The sequence below is a fragment of the Triticum urartu genome, chromosome 3A (assembly GCF_056163025.1).
Source record: "Triticum urartu cultivar PI428250 chromosome 3A, HENAU_Tu73, whole genome shotgun sequence".
Taxonomy (NCBI): domain Eukaryota; kingdom Viridiplantae; phylum Streptophyta; class Magnoliopsida; order Poales; family Poaceae; genus Triticum; species Triticum urartu.
The window spans coordinates 397,482,017-397,491,551 of NC_141875.1; positions in this window are offsets into that span (position 1 = coordinate 397,482,017).

Here is a 9,535-nt window from a genome sequence, read left to right on the forward strand (position 1 = left end):
AAGCATAGATACGAGTGAGAAACTCTCATCGTAGTCAACACTTTAAACTTGTCGAAAACCTTTTTGCGACAATTCTAGCTTTGTAGATAGTAACACTACTATCAGCGTCCGTCTTCCTCTTGAAGATCCATTTAATCTCAATGGCTCGCCGATCATTGGGCAAGTCAATCAAAGTCCATACTTTGTTCTCATACATGGATCTCATCTCAGATTTCGTGGCCTCAAGCCATTTCGCGGAATCTGGGCTCATCATCGCTTCCTCATAGTTCGTAGGCTCGTCATGGTCAAGTAACATGACCTCCAGAACAGGATTACCGCAGCACTCTGGTGCGGATCTCACTCTGGTTTACCTACGAGGTTTTGTTAGTAACTTGATCTGAAGTTACATGATCATCATCATTAGCTTCCTCACTAATTGGTGTAGTAGTCATAGGAACATATTTCTGTGATGAACTACTTTCCAATAAGGGAGCAGGTACAGTTACCTCATCAAGTTCTACTTTATTCCCACTCACTTCTTTCGAGAGAAACTCCTTCTCTAGAAAGGATGCATTCTCAGCAATGAATAACTTGCCTTCGGATCTGTGATAGAAGGTGTACCCAACATTTTCTTTTGGGTATCATATGAAGACGCACTTCTCCGATTTGGGTCTGAGCTTATCAGGTTGAAACTTTTTCACATAAGCATTGCAACCTCAATCTTTAAGAAACGACAGCTTAGGTTTCTTGCCAAACCATAGTTCATACGGTGTCGTCTCAACGGATTTAGATGGTGCCCTATTTAACGTGAATGCAGCTATCTCTAATGCATATCCCCAAAACGATAGTGGTAGATCGATAAGAGACATCATAGATCACACCATATCTAATAAATTACGGTTATGACGTTCGGACACACCATTACACTGTGGTGTTCCAGGTGGCGTGAGTAGTGAAACTATTTCACATTGTTTTAACTGAAGGCCAAACTCTTAACTCAAATATTTTACCTCTGCGATCATATTGTAGAAACTTTTTTTTGTTGTTACGATGATTCTCCACTTCACTCTGAAATTCTTTGAACTTTTCAAATGTTTCAGACTTGTGTTTCATCAAGTAGATATACCCATATCTGCTCAGATCATCTGTGAAGGTCAGAAAATAACGATACTTGCCGTGAGCCTTAACACTTATCGGACGTCATACATCAGTATGTATTATTTTCAATAAGTCAGTTGCTCGCTCCATTGTTCCGGAGAACGGAGTCTTAGTCATCTTGCCCATGAGGCATGATTCGCAAGCATCAAGTGATTCCAAAAGTCCATCATCATGGAGTTTCTTCATGCGCTTTACACCAATATGACCTAAACGGCAGTGCCACAAATAAGTTGCACTATCATTATTAACTTTGCATCTTTTGGTTTCAATATTATGAATATGTGTATCACTACGATCGAGATCCAACGAACCATTTTCATTGGGTGTGTAACCATATAAGGTTTTATTCATGTAAATAGAACACCAATTTATTCTCTTACTTAAATGAATAACTGTATTGCAATAAACATGATCAAATCATATTCATGCTCAGCGCAAACACCAAATAACACTTATTTAGGTTCAACACTAATCCCGAAAGTATAGGGAGTGTGCGATGATGATCATATCAATCTTGGAACCACTTCCAACACACATCGTTACTTCACCCTTAACTAGTCTATGTTCATTCTGCAACTCCCGTTTCGAGTTACTACTCTTAGCAACTGAACCAGTATCAAATACCGAGGGGTTGCTACGATCACTAGTAAAATACACATTAATAATCTGTATATCAAATATACCTTTGTTCACTTTGCCATCCTTCTTATCCGCCAAATACTTGAGGCAGTTCCGCTTCTAGTGACCAGTCACTTTGCAGTAGAAGCACTTAGTCTCAGGCTTAGGACCAGACTTGGGCTTCTTCACTTGAGCAGCAACTTGCTTGCCGTTCTTCTTGAAGTTCCCCTTCTTCCCTTTGCCCTTTTCTTGAAACTAGTGGTCTTGTCTACCATCAACACTTGATATTTTTCTGGATTTCTACCTTCGTCGATTTCAGCATTACGAAGAGCTTGGGAATCGTTTCTGTTATCCCTTGCATATCATAGTTCATCACGAAGTTCTACTAACTTGGTGATGGTGACTAGAGAATTCTGTCAATCACTATCTTATCTGGAAGATTAACTCCCACTTGATTCAAGCGATTGTAGTACCCAGATAATCTGAGCACATGCTCACTGCTTGAGCTATTCCCCTCCATCTTTTTAGCTATAGAACTTGTTGGAGACTTCATATCTCTCAACTCGGGTATTTGCTTGAAATATTAACTTCAACTCCTGGAACATCTCATATAGTCCATGACATTCAAAACGTCTTTGAAGTCCCGATTCTAAGCCGTTAAGAATGGTGCACTAAACTATCAAGTAGTCATCATATTGAGCTAGCCAAACGTTCATAACATGTGCATCTACTCCTGCAATAGGTCTGTCACCTAGCGGTGCATCAAAGACATAATTCTTCTGTGCAGCAATGAGGATAATCCTCAGATCACAGATCCAATCCGCATCATTGCTACTAACATTTTTCAACATAATTTTTCTCTAAGAACACAATAAACTGGGAGCAACATCGCGAGCTATTGATCTACATCATAGATATGCTAATACTACCAGGACTAAGTTCATGATAAATTTAAAGTTCAATTAATCATATTACTTAAGAACTCCCACTTAGAAAGACATCCCTCTGATCTTCTAAGTGATCACGTGATCCAAATCAACTAAACCATAACCGATCATCACGTGAAATGGAGTAGTTTTCAATGGTGAACATCACTATGTTGATCATATCTACTATATGATTCACGCTCGACCTTTAGGTCTTAGTGTTCCGAGGCCATATCTGCATATGCTAGGCTCGTCAAGTTTAACCTGAGTATTCTGCGTGTGCAAAACTGGCTTGCACCCGTTGTAGATGGACGTAGAGCTTATCACACCCGATCATCACGTGGTGTCTGGGCACGACGAACTTTGGCAACGGTGCATACTCAGGGAGAACACTTTTATCTTGAAATTTAGTGAGAGATCATCTTATAATGCTACCATCAATCAAAGCAAGATAAGATGCATAAAAGATAAACATCACATGCAAACAGTATAAGTGATATGATATGGCCATCATCATCTTGTGCTTGTGATCTCCATCCCCGAAGCACCTTCATGATCACCATCATCACCAGCGCGACACCTCGATCTCCATCGTAGCATCGTTGTCATCTCGCCAATCTTATGCTTCCATGACTATCGCTACCGCTTAGTGATAAAGTAAAGCATTACAGTGCGATTGCATTGCATACAATAAAGCGACAACCATATGGCTCCTGCCAGTTGCCGATAACTCAGTTACAAAACATGATCATCTCATACAATAAAATTTAGCATCATGTCTTGACCATATCACATCACAACATGCCCTTCAAAAACAAGTTAGACGTCCTCTACTTTGTTGTTGCAAGTTTGACGTGGCTGCTACGGGCTTAGCAAGTACCGTTCTTACCTACGCATCAAAACCACAATGATAGTTTGTCAAGTTGGTGCTGTTTTAACCTTCACAAGGACCGGGCGTAGCCACACTCGGTTCAACTAAAGTTGGAGAAACTGACACCCGCCAGCCACCTGTGTGCAAAGCACGTCGGTAGAACCAATCTCGCGTAAGCGTACGCGTAATGTCGGTCCTGGCCGCTTCATCCAAAAATACAGCCGAACCAAAGTATGACATGCTGGTAAGCAGTATGACTTATATCGCCCACAACTCACTTGTGTTCTACTCGTGCATATAACATCAACGCATAAAACCTGGCTCGGATGCCACTGTTGGGGAACGTAGTAATTTCAAAAAAATTCCTACGCACACGCAAGATCATGGTGATGCATAGCAACGAGAGGGGAGAGTGTTGTCTACGTACCCTTGTAGACCGAAAGCGGAAGCGTTAGCACAACGCGGTTGATGTAGTCGTACATCTTCACGATCCGACCGATCCAAGTACCGAACGTACGTCACCTCCGAGTTCAGCACACGTTCAACTCGATGACGTCCCGCGAACTCCGATCCAGCAGAGCTTCACGGGAGAGTTCTGCCAGCACGACGGTGTGGTGACGATGATTATGTTCTACCGACGCAAGGCTTCGCCTAAGCACCGCTATGGTATGATCGAGGTGGATTATGGTGGAGGGGGGCACCGCACACAGCTAAGAGATCAAGAGATCAATTGTTGTGCCTTTGGGGTGCCCCCTGCCCCCGTATATAAAGGAGTGGAGGAGGGGGAGGGCCAACCCTCTCTATGGCGCGCCCTAGGGGAGTCCTACTCCCACCGGGAGTAGGATTCCCCCTTTCCTAGTAGAACTAGGAGCCCTTCCAAGTAGTAGGAGTAGGAGGGAAGGAAAGGGAAGGGAAAAGGAGAAGGAAGGAAGGGGGCGCCCCCCTCCCTAGTCCAATTTGGACCAGCCCATGGGGAGGGGTGCGACCAACCTTTGAGGCCTTTCTCTCCTTTCCTGTATGGCCCATTAAGGCCCAATACGAATTCCTGTAACTCCCCGGTACTCCCGAAAATACCCCAATCACTCGGAACCTTTCCGATGTCCGAATATAGTCGTCCAATATATCGATCTTTATGTCTCGACCATTTCGAGACTCCTCGTCATGTCCCCGATCTTATCCGGGACTCCGAACTCCTTCGGTACATCAAAACACATAAACTCATAATATAACCGTCATCGAACTTTAAGCGTGCGGACCCTACGGGTTCGAGAACTATGTAGACATGACCGAGACACGTCTCCGGTCAATAACCAATAGCGGAACACGGATGCTCATATTGGCTCCTACATATTCTACGAAGATCTTTATCGGTCAAACCGCATAACAACATACGTTGTTCTCTTTGTCATCGGTATGTTACTTGCCCGAGATTCGATCATCGGTATCTCAATACCTAGTTCAATCTCGTTAACGGCAAGTCTCTTTACTCGTTCTGTAACACATCATCCCACAACTAACTCATTAGTTGTAATGCTTGCAAGGCTTATAGTGATGTGCATTACCGAGTGGGCCCAGAGATACCTCTTCGACAATCAGAGTGACAAATCCTAATCTCGAAATACGCCAACCCAAAAAGTACCTTCGGAGACACCTGTGGAGCACCTTTGTAATCACCCAGTTACGTTGTGACGTTTGGTAGCACACAAAGTGTTCCTCCGGTAAACGGGAGTTGCATAATCTCATAGTCATAGGAACGTGTATAAGTCATGAAGAAAGCAATAGCAACAAACTAAACGATCAAGTGCTAAGCTAACGGAATGGGTCAAGTCAATCACATCATTCTCCTAATGATGTGATCCCGTTAATCAAATGAAAAATCATGTCTACGGTTAGGAAACATAACCATCTTTGATCAACGAGCTAGTCAAGTAGAGGCATACTAGTGACACTCTGTTTGTCTATGTATTCACACATGTATTATGTTTCCGGTTAATACAATTCTAGCATGAATAATAAACATTTATCATGATATAAGGAAATGAATAATAACTTTGTTATTGCCTCTAGGGCATATTTCCTTCAAGATGATGGTAGCAACTACACGGACTGGGTCTGTAACTTGAGGATTATCCTCATTGCTGCACAGAAGAATTACGTCCTGGAAGCACCGCTAGGTGACAAACCTGCTGCAGGAGCAACGCCAGATGTTGTGAACACCTGGTAGAGCAAAGCTGATGACTACTTGATAGTTCAGTGTGCCATGATTTACGGCTTAGAACTGGGACTTCAACAAAGTTTTGAACGTCATGGAGCATATGAGATATTCTAGGAGTTGAAGTTAATATTTCAAGCAAATGCCCGGATTGAGAGATATGAAGTCTCCAATAAGTTCTATAGCGTCAAAATGGAGGAGAATAGTTCTGTCAGTGAACATATACTCAGAATGTCTGGGTACCACAACCACTTGACTCAGCTGGGAGTTAATCTTCTTGATGATACTGTCATTGATAGAGTTCTTCAATCACTGCCACCAAGCTACAAGAGTTTCGTTATGAACTATAATATGCAAGGGATGGATAATACGATTCCTGAGCTCTTCGTGATGCTAAAGGCCGTGGAGCTAGAATTCAAGAAGGAGCATCAAGTGTTGATGGTCAACAAGACCACCCGTTTCAAGAAAAAGGGTAAAGGAAAGAAGGGGAACTTCAAGAAGAATAGCAAGCCAATTGCTGCTCAAGTGAAGAAACCCAAGTCTGGACCTAAGCCTGAAACTGAGTGCTTCTATTGCAAAGGGACTGGTCACTTGAAGCAGAACTGCCCCAAGTATTTGGCGGAGAAGAAGGATGGCAAAGTGAAAGGTATATTTGATATACATGTTATTGATGTGTACCGTACTAATGCTTGTAGTAGCGCCTGGGTATTTGATACTGGTTCTGTTGCTAATATTTGCAACTCGAAACAGGCGCTACGGATTAAGAGAAGATTGGATAAGGACGGGGTGACGATGCGCGTGGGAAATGTTTCCAAAGTCGTTGTGATTGCCGTCGGCATGCTACCTCTACATCTACCTTCGGGATTAGTTTTAGACTTAAATAATTGTTATTTAGTGCCAGCGTTGAGCATGAACATTATATTTGGATCTTGTTTGATGCGAGACAGTTATTCATTTAAATCAGAGAATAATGGTTGTTCTATTTATACGAGTAATATCTTTTATGGTCATGCACCCTTTATGAGTGGTATATTTTTACTAAATCTTGATAGTAGTGATACACATGTTCATAGTATTGAAGCCAAAAGATGCAGAGTTGATAATGATAGTGCAACTTACTTGTGGCACTGCCGTCTGGGTCATATTGGTGTAAAGCGCATGAAGAAACTCCATTCTGATGGACTTCTGGAATCACTTGATTATGAATCACTTGGTACTTGCGAACCATGCCTCATGGGCAAGATGACTAAAACTCCGTTCTCCGGAACAATGGAGCGAGCAATAGAGTTATTGGGAATCATACATACTGATGTATGTGGTCCAATGAACATTGAGGCTCATGGCAGATATCGTTATTTTCTCACCTTCACAGATGATTTGAGCAGATATGGGTATATCTACTTAATGAAACATAAGTCTGAAACATTTGAAAAGTTCAAAGAATTTCAAAGTGAAGAGGAAAATCATCGTAACAAGAAAATAAAGTTTCTATGATCTGACCGTGGAGGAGAATATTTGAGTTAGGATTTTGATCTTCATTTGAAACAATGCAGAATAGTTTTGCAACTCACGCCACCCGGAACACCAAAGCATAATGGTGTGTCCGAACATCGTAATCTTACTTTACTAGATATGGTGTGATCTATGATGTCTGTTACTGATTTACCGCTATCGTTTTGGGGTTATGCTTTAGAGCGGCTGCATTCATGTTAAATAGGGCACCATCTAAATCCGTTGATACGACACCTTATGAACTGTGGTTTGGCAAGAAACACAACTTGTCATTTCTTAAAGTTTGGGGTTGCGATGCTTATGTGAAAAAGCTTCAACCTGATAAGCTCGAATCCAAATCGAAAAAATGTTTCTTCATAGGATAACCAAAGGAAACTGTTGGGTACACCTTCTATCACAGATCCGAAGGCAAGATATTCGTTGCTAAGAATGGATCCTTTCTAGAGAAGGAGTTTCTCTCGAAAGAAGTGAGTGGGAGGAAAGTAGAACTTGATGAGGTAATTGTACCTACTCCTCCCTTATTGGAATGTAGTCCATCACTGAAATCATTTCCAGTGATTCCTGCTACCTCTTGAGCACTGCGTTGGTTTTCCCTTGAAGAAGAAAGGGTGATGCAGCAAAGTAGCATAAGTATTTCCCTCAGTTTTTGAGAACCAAGGTATCAATCCAGTAGGAGGCCACGCACGAGTCCCTCGCGCCTACAGAAACAAATAAAATCCTTGCAACCAACGGAATAAAGAGGTTTTCAATCCCTTCACAGTCACATACGAAAGTGAGATCTGATAGATATGATAAGATAATATTTTTGGTATTTTTATGATAAATATGTAAAGTAAAGAAAGCAAAATAAATGGAAAAGGAAATAGCTTGTTGACAGAAGATTAATATGATGGAAAATAGACCCCGGGGCCATAGGTTTAACAAGTGGCTTCTCTCGAGAGCATAAGTATTATGGTGGGTAAACAAATTACTGTTGAGCAATTGACATAATTGAGCATAGTTATTAGAATATCTAGGTACGATCATGTATATAGGCATCACGTCCAAGACAAGTAGACCGACTCCTGCCTGCATCTACTACTATTACTCCACACATCGACCGCTATCCAGCATGCATCTAGAGTATTAAGTTCAAAAGAAGAGAGTAACGCTTTAATCAAGATGACATGATGTAGAGGGATAAACTCATGCAATATGAAATAAACCCCATCTTGTTATCCTCGATGGCAACAATACAATACGTGCCTTGCTGCCCCTATTGTCACTGGGAAAGGACACCGCAAGATTGAACCCAAAGCTAAGCACTTCTCCCATTGCAAGAAAGATCAATCTAGTAGGCCAAACCAAACTGATAATTCGAAGAGACTTGCAAAGATAACCAATCATACATAAAAGAATTCAGAGAAGATTCAAATATTGTTCATATATAAACTTGATCATAAACCCACAATTCATCGGTCTCAACAAACACACCGCAAAAGAAGATTACATCGAATAGATCTCCACAAGAGAGGGGGAGAACTTTGTATTGAGATCCAAAAAAGAGAGAAGAAGCCATCTAGCTAATAAATATGGCCCCGAAAGTCTGAAGTAAACTACTCACACTTCATCGGAGAGGCTATGGTGTTGATGTAGAAGCCCTTCATGATCGATTCCCCCTCCGGCGCAACTCCGTAAAAGGCCCCAAGATGGGATCTCACGGGTACAGAAAGTTACGATAGTGGAATTATGGTTTTGGCTCCATATCTGGTAGTTTGGGGGTACGTAGGTATATATTGGAGGAAGAAGTACATCGGTGGAGCAACATGGGACCCACGAGGGTGGAGGGCGTGCTTGGGGGGGGGGGGTAGGCGCGCCCCCTACCTCGTACCCTCCTAGTTGCTTTCTTGATGTAGGGTCCAAGTCCTCTGGATCATGTTCGTTTCGAAAATCACGTTCCCGAAGGTTTCATTCCGTTTGGACTCCGTTTGATATTCATTTTCTGCGAAACTCTGAAATAGGCAAAAAACAATAATTCTAGGCTGGGCCTCCGGTTAATAGGTTAGTCCCAAAAATAATATAAAAGTGTATAATAAAGCCCAATAATGTTCAAAACAAGATATAATATAGCATGGAACAATCAAAAATTATAGATACGTTGGAGATGTATCAAGCATCCCCAAGCTTAATTCCTGCTCGTTCTCGAGTAGGTAAATGATAAAAACAGAATTTTTGATGTGGAACGCTACTTGGCATAATTTCAATGTAATTCTCTTAATT